Below are 21,903 nucleotides of genomic sequence, written 5' to 3'. Positions count from 1 at the left end.
TTAACCAATATGTTTTTGGAATATGTTAAACTAATATATTTTTTGGAATATGTTAAACTAATATGTTTTTTGGAATATGTTAAACTAATATGTTTTTTGGAATATGTTAAACTAATATTTTTTTGGAATATGTTAAACTAATATGTTTTTGGAATATGTTAAACTAATATGCTTTTGGAATATGTTAAGCTAATATACTTTTGGAATATGATAACCTAATATGATTTTTGGATATGTTAAAGTAATATGTTTTAGAATATACAAAAAAAAACATATTAGTTTAACATATTCCCAAAACCTATTAGTTTAACATATCCCAAAATCATGCTGAAAAGAAGATCATTGCAATGATGTACGAGGAACACATAAAACCTTCATTTCCGAAATTTGTTAAAATATATAAAAACCGATAATATTTTTAAGTTATAGATATTTTTAGTTAAATCAGCTTTCTTAATGAAAGATAATCTTAAAATACTTCCATACAAGAATACACTTCATCCGTACATACATACCATCAATAAGATTATGCAATAAGAAAGTCAAACAAATAATATCATAAAAATGTCTGCTGCGAACAGTCGGCAAAACACCAATAATTTCTACTGCAGAAAACTGGCCATTTATGCAAACCTACACCAATAATTTCTATTTTTAAAAACTGGACCTATATCACTACCTACACCAATAAGACTATATATTGCAAAAATGGGCGTATATGAAAACCAACACTAATAATTTATATTGCAAAAGACTGAAAGTATATGACAACCAACACCAATAATTTCTACTGCAGAAAACTGGCCATTTATGCAAACCTACACCGATAATTTCTATTTTTAAAAACGGGACCTATATCACTACCAACACTAATAATTCTATCCAATAAAACTGGACGTATATGACAACCAACACCAATAATTTCTATTTGAAAAAAAAACTGGACGTATATTACAACCAACACCAATAATTTCTATTAGATTTTCAACTATTTCTTTATTTAATTAAAAGATTGGAAATAAAATTATTTCTTTAAATATATTTGTGTTCTTTTATTCATTCAAGATTGAAAGTCACATATAATTAAACATTACCTTTGAAAATTCAGTATAGAAATGATTATTAAAATTTCTCAGTTGTATCTTTGTGAAACATGAACAAGTTTATGACACGTGTAAAATGTGCAGATGTAAACTTTCTAAACCCGTAAACTGTATTTCGTTATTTTTATCAGATTATGATTCTGATCATTATTTTTATAAACATTTACTGGTGAACAGATGTATTTGAACTGATCATTATTTTTTATAAACATTTACTACCTACACCAATAAGATTATATATTGCAAAAAATGGGCGTATATGAAAACCAACACTAATAATTTATATTGCAAAAGACTGAAAGTATATGACAACCAACACCAATAATTTCTACTGCAGAAAACTGGCCATTTATGCAAACATACACCGATAATTTCTATTTTTAAAAACGGTGGCTATATCACTACCAACACTAATAATTCTATCCAATAAAACTGAACATATATGACAACCAACACCAATAATTTCTATTGGAAAAAACTGGACGTATATGAAAACCAACACCAATAATTTCTATTGGAAAAAAAACTGGTCGTATATGACAACCAACACCAATAATTACTATTGCAAAAACTCGAGGTGTATGACAACCAACACCAATCTTTTCTATTGGAAAAAAAACTGGACGTATATGACAACCAGCACCAATAATCACTATTGCAAAAACTCGAGTATTATGACAACCAACACCAATCTTTTCGATTGGAAAAAACTGGACGTATATGACAACCAACACCAATAATTTATATTGCAAAAAAAATGGAGGTATATGACAACCAACACCAATAATTTTTATTGACAAAAACTGGACGTATATGACAAGCAACACCAATAATTTCAAGATGGAAAAAACTGGACGTATATGACAAGCAAAACCAATAATTTCAAGATGGAAAAAACTGGACGTATATGACAAGCAACACCAATAATTTCAAGATGGAAAATAACTGGACGTATATGACAAGCAACACCAATAATTTCAAGATGCAAAAAAACTGGACGCATATGACAACTAACACCAATAATTTCAAGATGCAAAAAATCAATTTCTTTTTTTATTTATCTTTCATTCCAATTTTTAATTAAATTTTCAACTATTTCTTTTCTTTAATTAAATAACAGATTGGAAATAAAATTATACATTTTTACCAACGTCTTATTCATTAAATGCTTCAAAGATTTTATATATTTTTCATTGCCACTTTTTAATTAGATTTTCAACTGTTTCTTTTCTTTAATTAAAAGATTGGAAATAAAATTATTTCTTTAAATATATTTGTGTTCGTTTATTCATTCAAGATTGAAAGTCACAGATAAATAAACATTACATTTGAAAATTCAGTATAGAAATGATTATTAAAATTTCTCAGTTGTATCTTTGTGAAACATGAACAAGTTTATGACACGTGTAAAATGTGCAGATGTAAACTTTCTAAACCCGTAAACTGTATTTCGTTATTTTTATCAGATTATGATTTTACCATTCTATGTCCAGTATCAAAAGTTGTAATTCAATGCAAGTCAATCATTGGAAGCTTTCATTTCCGTACGGCAGATGTAAACTTTGTATCTTAGAGTAAACAGAAAATCTTGGCTAAAATGATTTCCTTTTTTTATTATTCGACTTTTGTTTTGTTTTATGCGATTGCAGATGGACATTTTGAAAATCTCGCTGGAAAAAAAGCACAAAAAATTATGTTTAAATTTAAAATTTTATGCCGAAAAGGTTGTAAAACATCGGGACTTGTAGAGATATCGACATCAGAACAATGTGTCCCTATTTTATAAGCGGTACACGTCAGGGGCGGCATTTTAAGAAGTTAGAAATATACAATAGAAAAAATAAATAAAAGCTAACAAAAAATCGGATTTTTTACCGAAAAGGTATTAAAAACTCATAACTTTAGGAGGTATCGAAAGCAGAAAAATGTGTCCCTATTTTACGAGCAGCCCATGTCAGGGGGCGCCGCATTTTGAGGGGGTAAAAATAGAAAAAAATAAAAATAAAAGCTAACAAAATATCTGAAATTTTATACCGGAAAGTTTTTTTTTAAAAATCGGAACATTTGGACGTATTGGAATCGGAAACATGTTTCCCTATTTTACGAACGGCACATATCAGGTGGCGGCAGTTTGTAAGGATAAAATTGAAAATTTTTAAAAATACAAATAAATAAAAGCTAACAAAAAAATTGAAATTTTATACCGAAAAGGTTGTAAAAAAATCGGAACTTTTTGAGGTATCGGAATCGAAAAAATGTCTCTAATTTTCGATTCAAAAACCGATTGTTTGAAATTTATAATTTAATTCTTCTTTTTTACATTGTAGTCACCACTTATCAAGCCCCGGAAGCCACTTGGGGATAAAGGTTATTGTGCATACATTAATCAATGGGATAATATCGTATTACTCTTTAGTAATGGAGATTTGATCAAATGTCTTCTTAAAGGGGCGGTTTATCAGGAATTTATTTATATTGGACTTGAAGACATCTAAGTTGAAGTCAGATAGAAAACAGGCAAACGAAAGAGAGTTCTAAGAAAGTTTTGATTTAAGCAGAGATAAAGAGTAGGGAAAATTTTTGACGGTGGTTTCAGGTGGACGGGTGTTTTTCGTGAAAGATTGGCGAGGGAGGACGAGAGATTGGAGCTCAGACGAGCACATGCCACGGAAGTAACGATAAAACAAAGACAGGATCGCAACATCTCTTCTTTGCGAGAGAGGTTGCAGGGAAGAGAAAAGGGCACCCTCGCTAGGCTACGAAGTCTATTTTGTACTCTATCAAGGCAGCATAACCTGTGTTTAGCAGCTCCTGCCCAGATGTGGCAGCAGATATCCATCCTTGGACGTACTTGGCTTTTATATAGATAGAGAATTGCATCAGAAGTGAGATATCTACTGGAGCGGTAAAAGGATCCCACCATTTTCCCAGCGAACTTGACAACAGACGATGATTTAAGTATGTGTTTTGGGAGATCATTAATGTAGATAAGGAAGAGAGTTGGGCCTAGGATGGACTCCAGAAGGACTTCAGCATTTATACTGTGGGCTTCTGAAAGCAGTTGATCTATATGTACTTAGGCCATCTTATCACTCATGAGGAATAAACCCCTCCAAAATACAGGCTTTCATAGACATGCCTCTTCCCGAAAATAAAAAAAAAGACATAATGATTTTTTGGGACGAACAAATTCATAGCGGAATATTCGGAGGTAACTACACCGCTAAGAAAACTCCTACACAACAATGCACTCTGGTCATTTGAAAAATCTCAAATAGAGGCTGTAGAGAAATTAAAATATATAATAACAATTTTTTTTTATTCTATGATCCTTCTAAAGAAATAAAAGTTACCACTGATGCTGGCAATGACGTGCACGCACTTCTACAACAAAAACATAATAAAACATGGCTACCCGTATCATACGCATCACGATCGACAACTCCTGCTGAACAAAACTATTTTCCTATTGAATTGGAAATACTTAGCATAGTGTTTGCCTGTAACAAATTTCACCAATTAATCTATGGAAGAACATTTTATATTGAAAACGATCATAAACCATTAAGGCAGATTAAAAAAAATCAATCACAAAAAACCCTCCGAGAATACAAAGATTTCTCATGGCACTCCAAAAATATGGATTTAAAGTGTTATATATCCCAGGTTGAGAATCCGTAATTGCTGATGCATTATCGCGTGCATATATATGGGACAACACACAAGAGATACCTGATATGTTTATGGACAAATATATCCACACGATTCTAAAACAATACGACCAAAAACTTGACGTCCATCGAGATGCGTAAAAAGTATGCAACGTCAAGTCGGCCAGAAAATAACGAGGTACCACTCAAAATAGCGCCGTATATGCCAGTTCGGGATGAGATATCGGTCGGCAAGGGCTAGTACTAAAAGGTACACGAATAGCGGTCCCCGCCTTTTTAAGAAAAAACGGGACACTTAGGAATTGAGAAATGCATTGCACGAGCAAAGTAAGTCATATATTGGTCCAACATAAATCATAGAAAGTAACAACCGTCAGAATATCTAATGCATAAAATGAAATACCAGTAACACCATGGACGAAAGTAGCGACAGACATTTTTTATTTATACAATAAAGCATATGTAGTAATAATAGACTACACAACGAGATACTTTGATATCTGTTACATAAGGGAGAAAGAAGAAGAGGGTTTGACTTGGACACTTTACTTGAGGGATACTGGTACCCTGGTGATGACGTGCCCATTTTACTAATGAAGAGAAGAATTTTACGACGATGAGAGAGAGATATTACGAGTGTTAAGAGACGAGAGAACGGGACCTAAGATCCCTTAAACCGTTTGTCTAGTGGTTAGGACGCTTGTTATGTATTTATATGTTTGAATTAAAGAAGATTCATACCTGGTTCCGCTGCTCTGGGAGAGTCTTCATCTGGGTGGAGCTCTCTTGCTGTTTTCGCCGGAATACACAAGATGAAGACAGATATTGGGTTTTCAACCTTTTATTCTCCCAGGCATGATCTGCAGATGCCGCCATCGATGGTCTCCATTGTGGGTATCTACCACGTCCCACGTCTGGGGCGCGCATCTCCCCCCTTACTTAGGAGAGAACCATTTTAGACTTCTGCTCGGCTCGGCATTTTCTGAGAGACTCAACGTTTCACCAACCTTGCCACGTAGCATCACATGACATTCGGTTAGATGAAACGTCACTTCCTTCTTTTATTTTCCACAAATTTTGATCAGCGACAATGGACCTGAGTTCGCATCATCAGAATTTAAACAATTTTTTAAAGATTGGGATTTAAAACACATCAGGACAAGTTAGAACTATTCACAATCCAATGGAATAGTAGAAGGAAATATACAAACTATAAAACAGACACTAATAAAGTCATTTGAAAGCAACCAAGACCCATATCTAGCAATGTTAGCACTACGGACATCCCCATTAAAATATAAATCGTCATCGCCCAACAACTAATGAATTCGCTCCCAATGAAGATCGAACCAGAAAGGTAAAATTGTTAAGAAAATTAAAAGAGCCTCGTTCGTATTTAGCAAAAACAGAACAAGGAAAATATTTAAGACATAACAGGCGCCCCCTCTTAAAAACAACTGAAAATCCAACACGCAAAGCTACACATGATTATGAAAACATATTAAGTCAAGAAAATAGCATTCGGGGGGATTTTATACTTGCACCTAAAAGTTGTGGTGCCATAACAGTTTATCCTAGTATTGTTGTAGGTTGTTAACAGACATTGTGTTGATGTGAGTGATCTGGGCATTGGGTTTCCAGCTTCGTCTATACTGCTAGGGTACATGTTACGGAATATGCGGATAGGCATTACATTGCTTGTGCCGTTGAATCTACTTTCAGGTTGACGGTACGAGTGCCTGGGTGGTCCTTTAGCTTAATGCTTAGATCAACAAATGCGTCATTTCGAGGATCTTTCATGTTTGCTGACTTTCCGCTGTTAGTTGTGATGGAGCTAAAGGTTAGGTTCTCCATTGCCGTGCCTATGTCAGTCATGGCTTGGTCATCGTGTTACGCGACGCTGTTTATTTTCTTGACAAACTCCCGTTGTTGGTCATGACTGTTATGCCAGGGCCTTCCTTGTTGTCTCTCGGTGTTGTGCTTCCCTGAGACGCAAACCTGTTTTTTCACATGTGTGGCATATCTCATTTTTGGCAGGGTAGTGTTCTTTGCCAAAACGGTGACTGCGTCCACAATTCTTTCAGGTTTGTCCGCGTTTTTGGTCAATCCCTTGTTATTGGTGTGTACCACGGCTTACTGCGGCTATCTATGGTGATTCCTGTAACTGGTGGAGCTGGTTGACATACACTGCTGAAGCCTCGTGTGAAAGGGCTAATCTAACAGGTTCCTCGATTCTGTAACCCTTCGGTTTGTTTGACAGTTCCAAGTAACTCGACGAGGCGTTCGTTTAATTCGTCGGCACTGAAATCACATTTTTTTGCCAATAGTAGACATCTGTTGATGAAGATGTCGGTTGTTTCATTTGGTCTCTGCTGGTAGTTTCCGAGTTCCAGTCTACAAACGCGGTGATTTGTTGCCGGTTCTAGCTGCTCCAAAAATTCAGCAAATATTATTTGTGGATCCTTGCGATCATCATCCGACATCGACCAACTATTATACCGGCGTAAACCGTCTTCGCCGGTCGCGAGAAGTATTAGAGGGACTTTATCCTCGTGTTTCGTCGCTTTGACGGTGAAGTAAAGTTCCATTCGTTGTCGAAATAGTTTGAATGATTCGGCAATACATGTCGTGCACCAATCAAAACTAGGGACTTGTAATGAAAGTGTCGTCATGACGATAAGAAAGTGTGAAGAAAAAAGGTACAGACAATTTCTGTGGCGTGGGAGGTTAGAAAAAATCGTTAATTCAGCGAGAGATTAAAAAAAAATCGTTTTTTTTTTTTTTTTTACTCGCTGTTTTACCCTTTTTTTAAATTGTATGTGACGTCATAAGATTGTGTGTTGTATGATATTACCGCTTGCCACCATGTCATGCTGTGTTGTGCATGGATGTGTAAGAATAAGATTGGAACACGTGAATAATCATTACAATTTATATGCATTTATATCCACTTCAATTCCAACGTTCTGATTATATCAATCAGAACGTTGGAATTGAAGTGGATAATAAAATGGTCGAGAGAAATGGTGTATTTTTTGGTATTACAGAGATTAATGGTGATTAAGCGGAGGGAGTACAGACCTACGAGTGAGATGTACTTGGAAGAAATAGGAAAGGATTTCTTATTGTATTATCAGGGTGAGCGCGTACACAGACCCCACACTCAGAAATAGCACGTCCGAGTCGTCCACATTTGGGACAATCGCAAAGGTCAACCCAACCGCAGTGCAATGGATGGGCCTCGTTTTGTGGGAACGACCTTAATGATCACCGTTACCCCTACCTTAGTACGTATAAGTTTTTATGTGCCCACCACTGTTTTTATATCACACTTCTATAACCACAGACAAGCATCAATAAAAACCCAAAATACCTCCACATAATTCTCACCAATATCAGTATATCACAGCATTTCATTCACTAATAACAGCAATCCATAACTAATAAGTTACTATCATTTAAACTTACCAACATTTTCACAAAATACCTTAATTCTTAACGAACTTACATTTTACTGTAATATTTAATGTCAAGGTCGTTTACATGTGAACAACAAACATTCATAATCTTTTCAATGAGAACAAATACAAACGAATGAAAACTTTTAGAATTCAAACCAAAGCACTAAACCAAAAACATATTTATGTAATTAAATCAGTTTTGTATTTCATTAATTGGCACTTGTACAGTTTAATAGAGACATAAAAAAATTTAAAAAATATTGAAAAAAAAAAACGAGTTATATTGTACGTACGCGTTATGGAATGAAGTTCTCCGAAAAAAAGTAACTTAATTTGATCAAGTACTTTTTCTTACATAGAAAATCAAATTTTATTGTAATCGATCTATCATCGCCATTTGGCTATTTAGGGACACGAGGAGAGGTGGCTTTATACAAAGGACAAAATGAAAAAAGATTTGAAAAGGACAAAGAAATTCTGTAAAATAAGTGAAAAATATTTTTCTAAGTATTTTTTCTGCTCATGTTTCAAAACAAAATAATCTCGTCTAAATTTGAAAAACTTTAAACGGTGATTGGAGTTATCTTCTCCTGGCGTTCCCTTCTCCTAAGCGAAAAAAAAAAGATGGCTGTTACCCGATCGATCTCATTAAAATTTGATTTCTTTGGTAAAAAATAAATAAATAAATAAATAAATAAATAACTGCTGGATCAAATGTATTGATTTCTTTTTTCATGAAAACTTTAATCCATAACGAGTACATACAATATATTTCTTTAATATTATTTTTGATTTCTTGATTAAACTGTACAAGCACCCATTAATCATATCAAAGCACGGATGAAACAAAAATGAATTATAAATTATACGATCTAAAGAGTTATTTCCCCGTACAGGAACAGTAATTTTAAAAATACCAATATTTTTGTTTAAATCTCATGGAATAATTTGCGTCGTCGTCGTCGTCGTCGTCGTCGTCGTCGAGGTAACCGATGATATAGCATAGTTCCTGGCTTTACTATAACAATTGTATACAGATTTTTGTACCAATAAATTTTATTCACAGTTATATATATATATATATATATATATATATATATATATATATATATATATATATATATATATATATATATATATATATATATATATATATAGTAGGTTGCAAGCAAATTAATGTTGTTCACTATCGATTTGGGGTTTGTATTACTGTACACATAGATTCGAAAATGTTATCAAAGGCAAGATAAGTTACTTTTCTACCTAACTGGATATATTTTTTGTGTTTTTATTCAGTGTAACATGTTTATTCAGCTCGAAAAACATGCAGTGTTTACCGATGTATTGGAAAATTCAAAATGGCAGCCGACTCTCTCTCGGAGAGGGTAAGTTTGGGAAAAGGTATTATAAATAATAAACTAGACAAAATACTGTTAGAAAACAACCGAATACATGTCAACTTATGTCACGGTAACATATATTGAGCGAATTTCTAACAGTATTTTGTCTAGTTTATTATTTATAATACCTTTTCCCAAACTTACCCTCTCCGAGAGAGAGAGAGTCGGCTGCCATTTTGAATTTTCCAATACATCGGTAAACACTGCATGTTTTTCGAGCTGAATAAACATGTTACACTGAATAAAAACACAAAAAATAGGTAGAAAAGTAACTTATCTTGCCTTTGATAACAGTTATTTGTTCTACATTTGTTTTTTTTACAACTTTTTCGAATCTATGTGTACAGTAATACAAACCCTCGATTTGTGTTCTGTTATATGTTTTCTCATATTCCCATCCATTTTACAACATTGCACTACTTCTTTATCAAAGGAAGAGGTAGTACATGGGATGCCGCAAAACATGACAAGGAAAGCCAGGAAGGGGGCAACGCGACACGTGGCTGAAATGCGCAAACAAACTAGAAACAGCTACTACACTTCCATCGTTAGTCGTTGATTGCATGTAAAACATCAGATTTAAGTCTGGAATTATAAGTTAAGGTCATCGTAAAGTTAACGGAATCGAATCTGATAAAAATAAGTCGCAATTTTCATAATGTAATCATGTGATTATTGTTTTGTTTCTTGTTGGTTCAAATCTAGTTTTTGTTATTTGATTGACTTCGCTATTTGTTCAATTCCTTCCTTTTTGAATTGTTTATGTGAAATATTCAGTTTTGCATTTTTTTTATGTTTGGATTATTTGGATTACTGTTCTCATCTTGGATGTAAACAGTAGTTCGACTAATCCAAATCATAATGAAATGTTCAATCTTTTACACGAGGAACAAAATAATGATTACACCGTTTTACGATGAACATAAGTTCTTTGTTCTGAAGCAGTTGACTTTTTTCTTCTTATAATAATTTCACGTTTAAATCGTGTTTTTCATCTTTTAATTGTGATTCTTTTATATTTTTATATATTTAATTGCTTAATGAATTGGACACACAAAACAACATTTGTATCAATTTACTAGCAATTAAGAAATCCTAACAAAAAAACAAATTTTCTGCGTTGGAGACAAAAGAAAAACGATTTTTTTTTTCGTATTAAATTTCTGGAATGGAAGGTAAGTTTATTTTTTTCACTTTACAAAAATATTATTCAACAACTTTAAAATAATCTTAAATATTAAAATAAGTTTATTTTTTATTGCATCCCATAAGTTATTTTTTTACGCTTTAAAAAAATCGCATTCAATAACTTTTAAAATAATCTGAATTTTTTTTTGTTTAGCAATCTCACTAAAAAATATTGATTCTTAAAATAATATTAAACATAAAAAAGGTTTAATTTTATTGCAATCCAATAAAAATATTGATTTCGTCAATAAAAATGTGTTCGCTTAAGTAAAATTTACGTGATTTCTGAAAAACAATTTGATTCGAAGTTGGTTAAATTATTTGACAACTGAACAGAAAACTGTTTTTTGTCGGTGTTTAATATATGTGCGTGCGCGTGCGCGCGCGCGCGCGCGTGTGTGTGTGTGTGTGTGTGTTTAGAAAGAGTTTTCTGTCCACATTTATTTAATATGTCGCTAGAGAATTGTTTGAATTTTGATATTTTATTCAATATTTGGGGTTTTCGAATAAGGATAATTTTATTCAATAAAGTTTACATAAAATGATCCCTCATTTATTGGGCATCACTAATTAACAGAAACTTAATATAGAACAAAATAATTTGTAAATATTTACAATCGAAACCAGCATAGTTTTTTGGGTTTTTTTTTTATAGATTTTTTTGTTTCTTTTAGATGTAGTTTTATGTCCACAAAAATACACAATAATTTGATTCGATTTGCATTTCTAAGAGTACTAGGAGTCGGAGTCGAAATTTGTTTTATCCAACTCCGATTCCTTAAGTCCAATAAATTTACTTTTTTACATGGGTCTCCTGTTTGGTTTTACCCGTTTTTTTTTTAATTACACAAAACACGGCACATTGCCACTTTGATGTAGGGGCTACTATCAGGGACCTAAGTTGTAGGGATATTATGTAGGGAGTTTAGCAGCAAAATGTTTGTTTACATTACACTTGAACTTCTGCATGTCAGTACAGATGGGGAAGCAGGAAGCCAGAAGAAAATTTTTAAGTCTAGCAGTATCAGGATTTTTGTAGGAATTTTTGACACCCCTAACACGAAACTGCGAATAAAATATTTAAAAAAACCTTGTAATTTCTCTTTTAAAAGTGGGTTGTTTATTTTCTTTATGGATTATACTTCCAAAATAAACTCTTAAAGTTGTATAAAAAGTAATAGAAATATTATTTTTTATTAAAAAAGAGTAATGAAATTAATTAAGTTTTACGAGTTCAGTACTTTTCAATTTTAAAACTTTAAAACTCTATCAAAATTTTTCTATTGATTCTATTTTTACGATATTTTCAGGATCAATGTAAAATTTTATGCTCTTTCTAATAAACCGAATATAATGTTTTAGACAAACGTTTTTTTTAATTCGCGCCCCTCCCCATTTTGAAATGTCTATTACAAAGTAAGTAATTAATTTACTCACCAAAGTTTTATATATCACAAATTTATAATTGATAAAGATCAATATCTTCAAATTTATCAATCATAATATATATTTATAAATATTACAATAAATAATATATATTATAATGATATATATTATAAATATTATCAATAAATAATATATTCAAATTTAAAAGAAAAAAGTAGTGTTTTTTTAGAAATTTACCTGTAAAGTCCGAAGTTTAAAACCCTTTTTTTTTAAACCACGTTGTTTTTGTTTTTTTAATGAAACCTTTGTCCTTGCTTCTTTAATTGAAAAAAAAATTAGGGGTTAAATTACATTTTTCGAGTAGTTATAAGCGTAGAAAGGCAGGGGTCGAATTAATTCACGCCCCCCATTTTGAAATGTCTATTAAAAAGTAATTAATTAATTTACTCATCAAAGTGTTATATATCACAAATTGAAGATAAAAGACCGATAAATAATATATTCAAATTTAAAACAAAAAAACGTAGTGTTTTTTTAGAAATTTACCTGCAAAGTCCGGAGTTTAAACCTTTTTTTTTTAAAAAAACACGTTGTTTGTGTCTTTTTTAAAAAAAAATGAAACCTTGGTCCTTGCTCCTTTGATTGAAAAAAAATTAGGGGTGGAAAATTACATTTTTCGAGTAGTTAAAAGCTTGGAAAGACAGAGAGTGGAATTATTCAATATTTTCACAAAGTTTCTGACACACCTACTCTAGGAATTCTAGTGAAGAAACTATTAGAATAGAAGGCTTTCAGAAATCTAGGGATCTCTACTGTGTTGGGTGGAACTTTGCTGCTTGTCGGGTTTGTCGGGTATTTTCATTAAGGGGGTACAATAGCTTGTAGTGCGTCAGAGAATCCACCATTAAAATACTTGTAAAACAAGCGGATGGATGCAATATTTTGTTGAAGGGACAGTGGCTGACGCTTAGATGACAGTTCAGGATCTATTAAGTTGGCGACTCTCTTTTGAACCCTGCCCAGGAGCGAGAGGCTAGTAGCAGATGCACCAGCCCAAATGTCACAACAATACGCCATACATGGGCGAATGGTAGCTTTGTAGAGGTATAGGATATTTTCAAGTGTAAGTAAATTTCTAGCAGGGTAGATAGAGCCCACCTTCTTCGCTGCAGTCTTGGCAATGATCTCAATGTATCTATTCCAACTCATGTTCCCTGCCTTGACAGAGTTAAAAGTAGACTTCGTAGCTTAGTGAGGGATGCCATTTTCTTTTCCCTGCAAACTCTTTCTCACAGCCTGTCTCTGCTTTATCATTATTTTCATGATACGTGCTCGTCTGAGCATTAGTCTAAAGCACCCCTCGACAAACTTTCATGAAAAACATTCGTCTAGCTGAAAAAAATTATCATTAATTTCCCCACTCTTTATGTAAACCTAAACATAAACATAGATTCCATGAACAAAGTTTCTTTCTTAGAATGCACACCTGTGGAACTTTTCCATTTGTCCGCTTTCCAGTTGACTATAATATCGTCATTTTCAAGTCCAACCTAAACATGTTCTTAATGAGCTGTTTCCCTTAAGTAATCCAATTTACCAAATTTTCACTAACAATTACTACAACAGTGTTCCATTCACCACTGTATGCTTATGAACCCTTATGCTCGAGTGGCATCTGGGCCTTGATAAATGCGGACTCTTTTGTAAAATAACATAAGTCAAACGTAGGTATATAAAATTTCAAACATAAAATTTTCACTGACTCCAAAAAATATAATAATTTAAAACTTTTCTTAAACTTGAATAAATATATTAATTATTATGTAAAAACAACTTTTAAAAAATATAATAATTTACTTGCTTTCCGGTCTGTTGGAAAACTGCTTCTGTTGTACCAGTATTCAAGAATTCTGGCGAAAGGACAGACCCATCATTTATCGCCCCATTAGCCTCCTCCCACTTTTTGCCAAAATATTTGAGACCATAATTAACCATGCTCTAGTCCATCATCTTACAGATGCTAAACTACTGACTGACAAACAATATGGATTTAGACAAACCCGTTCCACAGCATACATCCTAACTGTGATCTCTGAACGTATATACCATTCACTGGACAATGTGGGGGAGGGCAGAGCGGTAGCTCTAGATATATCTAAGGCTTTTGACAGGGTATGGCATGAGGGTCTCCTCAGTAAAATCAGATCATACGGTATCACTGGTAGAATACATAACATAATTAAATCCTTCTTAGATAAGAGAAAAATCCAGGTTGTCCTCGACGGTCGTACATCTAAACAATATGATATAAATGCGGGGGTGCCCCAGGGTTCTATCCTTGGACCTCTATTGTTCCTGATATTCATAAATGACCTCCCCGACAACATTGCCTCTGAGATGGGTATATATGCTGATGACACTACACTCTATGGCAGGCACGACAGGAAGACGAATGAACACATTTCTAAAGAAATGGCAGAAACACTAGAGGAAGACCTCCAATCTGTAGTGGAATGGGGACAAAAGTGGTTGGTCGCGTTCAATGCTGCCAAGACTAAACTAGTTTCATTCAATAATTACAAGAAACCCTCTCTACCACCCATAGCAATGGCCAACGACTCTTTATCTGAGAGTCCATCTTTCAAACTCCTTGGCCTAATGTTCACAGGAAACATGAGTTGGAACAATTACATTGAAGGCATTGCCAGGGCCGCTGCAAGAAAGGTGGGGTCTCTCTACCGTGCTAGAAATCTACTAACACCCGAAAGTATCCTGTACCTCTATAAGGCCACCATTCGCCCATGTATGGAGTATTGCTGCCACATCTGGGCTGGTGCATCTGCTACTAGTCTCTCGCTCCTTGACAAGGTTCAAAAGAGAGTCGCAAACCTGATAGGCCCTGAACTGGCATCTAAGCTTCAGCCTCTGTCCCATCGACGAAATGTTGCATCCCTCTGCCTTTTCTACAAGTATTTTAGTGGTGAATGCTCTGACGAACTGCAATCACTTGTGCCCCCACGACGTGTGCACCCTCGACAAACCCGACAGGCTACTAAATCCCACCCCCACACTGTAGAGATCTCTAGATGTAAAAGATCTTTTTACTCCAATAGTTTCTTCCCCAGAACCGCTAGACTCTGGAATTCCATCCCAGGTCCCTGCTTCCCCAACAGTACTGACGTGCAGAAGTTCAAGTGTAACGTGAACCAACACCTTGCTGCCCAAATCCCTACATAGTACCCCAGCAGTTGTTGCCCCTGATAGTAGCCTCCTACACCAAAGTGGCAATTTGCCTTGTTTGGGGTGAAAATGTAATAAAAAAAAAAAAAAAAAAACTTGAAAAAATATATTAATTATTGTTTAAAAACAACTTTTAAAAGAGATAATAATTTAAAACTTGTCTTAAACTTGAAAAAATATATTAATTATTGTTTAAAACAACTTTTAAAAAAGATAATAATTTAAAATTTGTCTTAAACTTGAAAAAATATATTAATTATTGTTTAAAAACAACTTTTAAAAAAGATAATAATTTAAAACTTGTCTTAAACTTGAAAAATATATTGATTATTGTGTAAAATTACTTTTGAAAAATATAATAATTAAAAACCTTTCTTTAACTTGAAAATATATATTAATTATTGTGTAAAAACAACTTTTAAAAAGATAATAATGCAAAACTTTTCCTCAACTTGAAAAAATATATTAATTATTGTGTAGAAACAACTTTTAAAAAATAGCAATTGTTAAAAACTGGGGTCACAAATTTAAATCCAAAAAGTTTCAGCACTTTGTAAGAACATATTCTGTAGAGATCATAAAATTCTATAAAGTTTCTCCCGTGAACAACTTGTGCTCTAGTTCTAATTAAATAACTTCATACCTATTAAGTCTGCACTTTTTAAACCACACACAAAATGGATAATGCCAGCTCAGAAATGTTAGGTAAGCCTATCTAATCCAATATTCACGTAACAATGAAGTACAACTGCACAATATATATATTGTCTGATTATTATGTAAAGATTAATTAATATTGATACAACACATACATATTAATGCTCATTTTACAGGGAAGTACAACTGTAAAATATATATTGTCTGATTATTATGTGAAGATGAATTAGTATTGATACAACACATAAACATTTTAAGGCCAATCGATTTGGCAGGTGAGTTGTTACACATTCCTTACACATAATACAATTTAATGTCCGGGTAAAGTTTGCTATACAAACAGTAAAGATGATATTTAATGACAACATGGATACTCAATAGTAATGATAATCATATGAACTCCTATTTAATTCAATACATCAAACTCAATAATGATAATCATATAAAATCTTACTTAATTCAATAAAAACTCAATAGTAATGATAATTATATGAAATGATATTTAATTCAATAATAATAATAATAATATGAAAACACAAACCATGGCCGACAATTAATTTTGTGGTCGTTTGACTTGTTGATCTAGTGTTACTCTTCATCAATTCTCTGTTTAGGTAACTCATTATAATACATCATCATATTCCAGTACGTTTTATTCAAAGCTATAGACTTATATGAGTTTTTTTGTTTGCTTCTCAAGTCACAGGGAATTCCTCTGCTAATATCGCCCATAATCCATAGTATCTCACTATGTTTCAGTTGCAATGTGTGTTGTTTTTGAACGCCAATAGGGATACTTTGTCAGTATATTTTGTTTATTAAATTTTTACATGAAATTCTAGAATAGTAAACGACACTTGGCTCTTATTCTCCCTCAACAAACGTAAGAAAACTAAAACCGATACAACTCCCTCTCTATGTGGATATTCTTGTTCTAAAAAATCGAACTTACTTACACATATGAGAACTCACACTGGGGAAAAGCCACATTCTTGTGACGTGTGTGGATATTCTTGTTCTCGAAAATCAGCATTAGTGAGACATATGAGAACTCACACTGGGGAAAAGCCACATTCTTGTGAAGTGTGTGGATATTCCTGTTCTCAAAAATCATCTTTAGTGACACATATGAGAACTCACACTGGAGAGAATTGAATGCCTACTAGACACAAACCTCGCGTGTCTTCAGTCTCACTGTACAGTGGTTTAGCAGGGACTCTTGTATGAGGATACTTTCAAAGTAAATCCTGACCAAATATTCGAATTTAAATGAAAATGAAAAATAAAACTAAATCAACAAACTGGCAGCATGTCGTCCAGGATAAAAAGATCCCTTCAACATTGCTATACATTGGGTCATAGGAAAATACTGGTGCACCTTCTCCTAGGTATGTTGTCACAAATAACAACACTAAGCTGGACACTCTACCACATTATTCAAATTCTAGTCCCGTAATCCGGCTAGACCAAACAAAGACTATGAGGAAAAGACAATATGACCAAGTAAAGGGGTCTATTGGGGAAAATATTTTTTTGACTGTTTTATATACTCACGGTATGAGAAATGAGAGGACAAAGCTACAGTATTTGAGGCTCAACTTAAATCTTCAACCTTACCAAAAGAGAAAACATCACTAACTACAACTAAAAACTTACTTTCAATTGTATCCCAAGTACATAAATATCTCTCAGAAGATGTTAGAGAATCAATTGAGAAGAAAGCTTTTAGGGAAACAGCGATTGATTTTACCAAATCTAACACTGCTGAATTTGCACAAACCCAGTGGAGTAGAGAGGAAAAATGGACATTGATTTGATCAATGGAATATGCAAAAATAAAATATAAAAAACTAACAGAAAGTTGTAAGCAATGGAAATAGATTTTTAAACACCACTGCCCAAACAAGAAATAGATTGAGAAGGAACGTCTTTCTGTGAAGCAAATATCCCAGATAAAAAAAAATATCCCAGCTAAAAAAATATCCAGAAAATGGCTTAAAACAATAGTTGCCCAATCAATAATCCCCTTCCTATACCCAAGATCTGCCAAACCCAACAGGGAGACACTACAACACATTCTCACCTGAGACAATGCAAACAAGTCCCAGTCTAAGATGTCTACAAAAAACAAACCAGAAATATACCCGCCGTGCCACTCCATCTTATAATGCAACATCTTCCCAGGAATCACTCCCAACACAATTTAAACATGGGCAGACATACCAACAATATGTCACACTTGAACATGTTACACTGGATGCGCCTAGGTGGAACTAGAGCAAGAAGGTTTGACTGTTGAAGATCGGCAAAGTCTGTTAAACAAGAATGAAATTGAGAAGGAATTGTTAGCATGCAAGGAGTCTAATTTTCTGGGGAACATCTTTCTTTGTAGCAAATATCCCAGCTAAAAAAAGATATCCAGCAATCGCTTAAATCAATATTTGCCCAATCAGTAATCCGCTCCCTGTACCCAAGATCTGACAAACTCAACAGGAAGACACTACAACACATTGTCATCTGAGACAATGGCAACAAGTATAAGACTTAGATGTCTACCAAAATTAAACGAGAAATATACCCGACGTGTAACTCCATCTACTAATGCAACATCCCCCCAGGAATCACTCCCAACAGACCCAACACAATTTAAACATGGGCAGACATAGCAAAAGTATGTCCCACTGTAACATGTGACACTGGACGTAGACCAGTTGGAACTAGAGGAAGAGCTGGTAAACAGGATAGAAGTCTTAGCAAGTCTGGCTGCTGAATATCGATCCAGACTTGTAAAACTTAAAAAATCAATGAGGCCTTCACAAGAACGCAACATTGATTGAAATAAATCATACAACATACGGGGCAGCATTGTTTATTCAGTTAAAACTCTTACCCCAACACCAGGTGAGTAAAAGAGGAAACATGAAGGCTAAATCATATAACCCAGCCTGGAAACGAAAACTCCAACAGAAAATAGATAGACCCCGAAAGGAAACTGCCCAGATATCTGTATTTCTTTTCCTGTTAAACCACAGGTGAATAAGTTGAAAACTTATTATTCCCTCCATAACCTAGAGCAGATATCAGAACACCAGGCTGAAATAAAAGTCTTAGCTGCACAAATAAAAAATAAAACCAAGGGAGTAAAAATGACGACTAAATCATATAACCCACCCTGAAATTAAAGAATTAGCTGCATACGACCTCATTCCTGGATACTTCGCGGTTTGAAGCTGTACAATGTGCACACAGCTATTAAATCATTCCTTCAGAAACAAATGTCCAGATGGTGCACATAAATTACGCTATGGCACACGGAAAAAAGGAAGAATACAGACCCGCAAGCATTAAGATCAAGTGAGGAATATTCCAGGAGAACAGCCTCTCACCGCTCCTTTTCTGCCTCACAATGGATCTACTAAGTAAGCTACTTAAACGATACAATGCTGGATACAATCTCAGCATGGTCAGAAAGAAGGAGGAAAATTAAAGAGTAAACCATCTACTCTTTATGGACGATTTGAAACTCTTGACGGAATCCGAGAAACAACGTGTCTCTGATAGACATTGTTAAAAATTATACAGAAGACATCTGCATGGAGTTTGGATTCGACAAATGCATAAAGAAAGGAAGAAAAACAGCATCAGAACATCTTAATCTTGACAATGGTCATATTGAAGACCTTGAAGAAGATACAGTCTATAAATACCTCGAAGTAGAAGAGAATGAGACACTTGAACATGGAAAGATGAGAGAAAAAGTGCAGGGAGAATACTGCAAGCGACTTGAAAAATTCTCGCATAAGAATTATCAACGAAAAACAAAATCGATTGGCAATACCCGAACTATTAGCAAAAAACAAAATTACAGCCATCAATCAACTGACAATGCCTGTTGTCTCTTATGAATTTGGCATAATCAATTGACCACAGGACTGCATCAATAACCTTGACGTAAAAACTCGGAAAATGCTGACCCTTCATAAAGTCATTTACAAACGTCAGTGCATGTACAGGCTGTACTTACCATAGAGAAAAACTGGTTTAGACCTCACTGACATTAACCACGCATACTGAGCTTCAATAGTAAGCGTAGGCTAATATATCAAAAGTTATTCTGACCCCAAAATAAAAATGGTAAATGAACATCACATCAAATATTTGCCTCAGCAGACATCAACTACAAAGCTTGGTGAAAATTTCAGTGGGAACATAACGGATAACACAATAGAAGAATATGTAAACCCAGCAACACTAATCGCCCGAAAGAAGAGAGAGGAGTATACAAAAAGGGAACTGAAGACAAGACTAGAAGGATGGCAAGAACATGGAAGAACTGATCCAGAACTACATTGCAAACGAAGCTTCACTTCAGTGGCTTAAAAATGACAAATTTCCATTTTACGAAGAACGATTAATTAGTTTTTCTTTTTTTGAAATCAGGAACTGTATTTAATATTTCAATAAAATAAAAAGCTATAGCAAACATCTAAATGACTACTTTAAATACAGTTCCTGATTTCAAAAAAAGAAAAACTAAAAGATTCATCTGCCTTACTTTTAATGCTAGGTTTATTTTTGGTGTCTTTTCAATTCAATAGAAATCCTCCTAAATTTGCTGATGAGGAGACCGTGCTTACCAAAAAAACTATGTATAATTGTTCTACGTGACTTCATGTATACCACAAATAAAAAGCATGGATTTCCGAAACGATCGTACAGATAATTGACTTTGTTGTTGTTCCTTCTTATGAAACTGATTTTTAATTTAATTAAATTTTGATTTTTAAATTTTAAAATTTTTTAAAAATTTTAAATTATAAATCACATTACTTAATATTGAATTAGCTCTAGGACATTTAACTATCGAGCTTATTATATATATATCTAAATTACAACGAGCATTTCCTGTATTTTAATTAAACTAGTAATTTGACTATTACATTAAAATAAACTTAGCTCTTTAGACTATTATTCTAATCTCCTTTAAATTATATATATATATATATATATATATATATATATATATATATATATATATATATATATTTATATATATATATATATATATATACAGGGTGACCGGAGAAAAACGGGCTACAACTATAATTAGGCCCGTTTCCTAGTGTTCGGTCTGAATTAAATGATACTTTTGTCATAACTAGTTTATTATATTAACAACTAGCGTTGCCCGAGTATTTGTTTCCGGGACGGGGGGGGGGGAGTTTAAAAAAATGTTATGGTAGGTAAGTAGGAAGGAAGGAAGGATCAAACCCGGAGTCATGAGTAAAAGTAGGAAAATAAAGTGTGAAAAAAAAAACATCTGCAACGTTAACAGTTCGGCCACCAAGAAAAGTCCATTCCAGTTGTTTAGGAAAGCAAAAATCACTATGGTAGGTCGGCGCGAACGTGAAAATATAATGTGAATTGTCCAGCACCCTAACCACTACGCCACAGAGCACTGCAGCTCAGTTTAGTGATTTTAAATAACTTCACATGATAGAACTGCGAAGCCAAACCGGTGTTCTCTTCTCAACTGTTCCTTGTGAACGATCTCCAAACGGTGTTAAGTGGTGGCAGGGGGAGGAGGAATTTTTAAGAGAGAAAATATTTTACCACTTCCATTGGTCTTAACCGATTTTGGCCGTTACTTCTCAGCAGAAAAAGTATAGAAATCTAAGATTATCGAGGAATTTGAGAACTAATAAGCCTATAACAAACCTCAGATATTGTTCTGCCGTTTGTGCATAATGTATTTGCATGAAATATATTGATTTTTAATCCTATTAAGGTCAAAATC

The 21,903-nt window shown here is 33.7% G+C and overlaps 1 protein-coding gene and 1 non-coding gene across 2 annotated transcripts in view; one reads left to right on the top strand and one right to left on the bottom strand.

Annotated features, from left to right (window-relative positions):
* Positions 1 to 21,903, top strand: part of LOC145270338 (uncharacterized) — a 34,889-nt gene that overhangs the window by 1,807 nt on the left and 11,179 nt on the right. The gene's annotated exons all lie outside the window — the stretch shown is intronic.
* On the bottom strand, positions 7,908 to 8,069 carry LOC145271666 (U1 spliceosomal RNA). Its single transcript, XR_013866067.1, has one exon. It is a non-coding gene; the product is annotated as a U1 spliceosomal RNA (small nuclear RNA).

Source organism: Euprymna scolopes, chromosome 46 (assembly GCF_053919585.1).
Source record: "Euprymna scolopes isolate OS-2025 chromosome 46, ASM5391958v1, whole genome shotgun sequence".
NCBI lineage: Eukaryota > Metazoa > Mollusca > Cephalopoda > Sepiida > Sepiolidae > Euprymna > Euprymna scolopes.
Note: the sequence above shows the minus strand (reverse complement) of the source record. Positions and strands in the feature narration are given on the sequence as shown.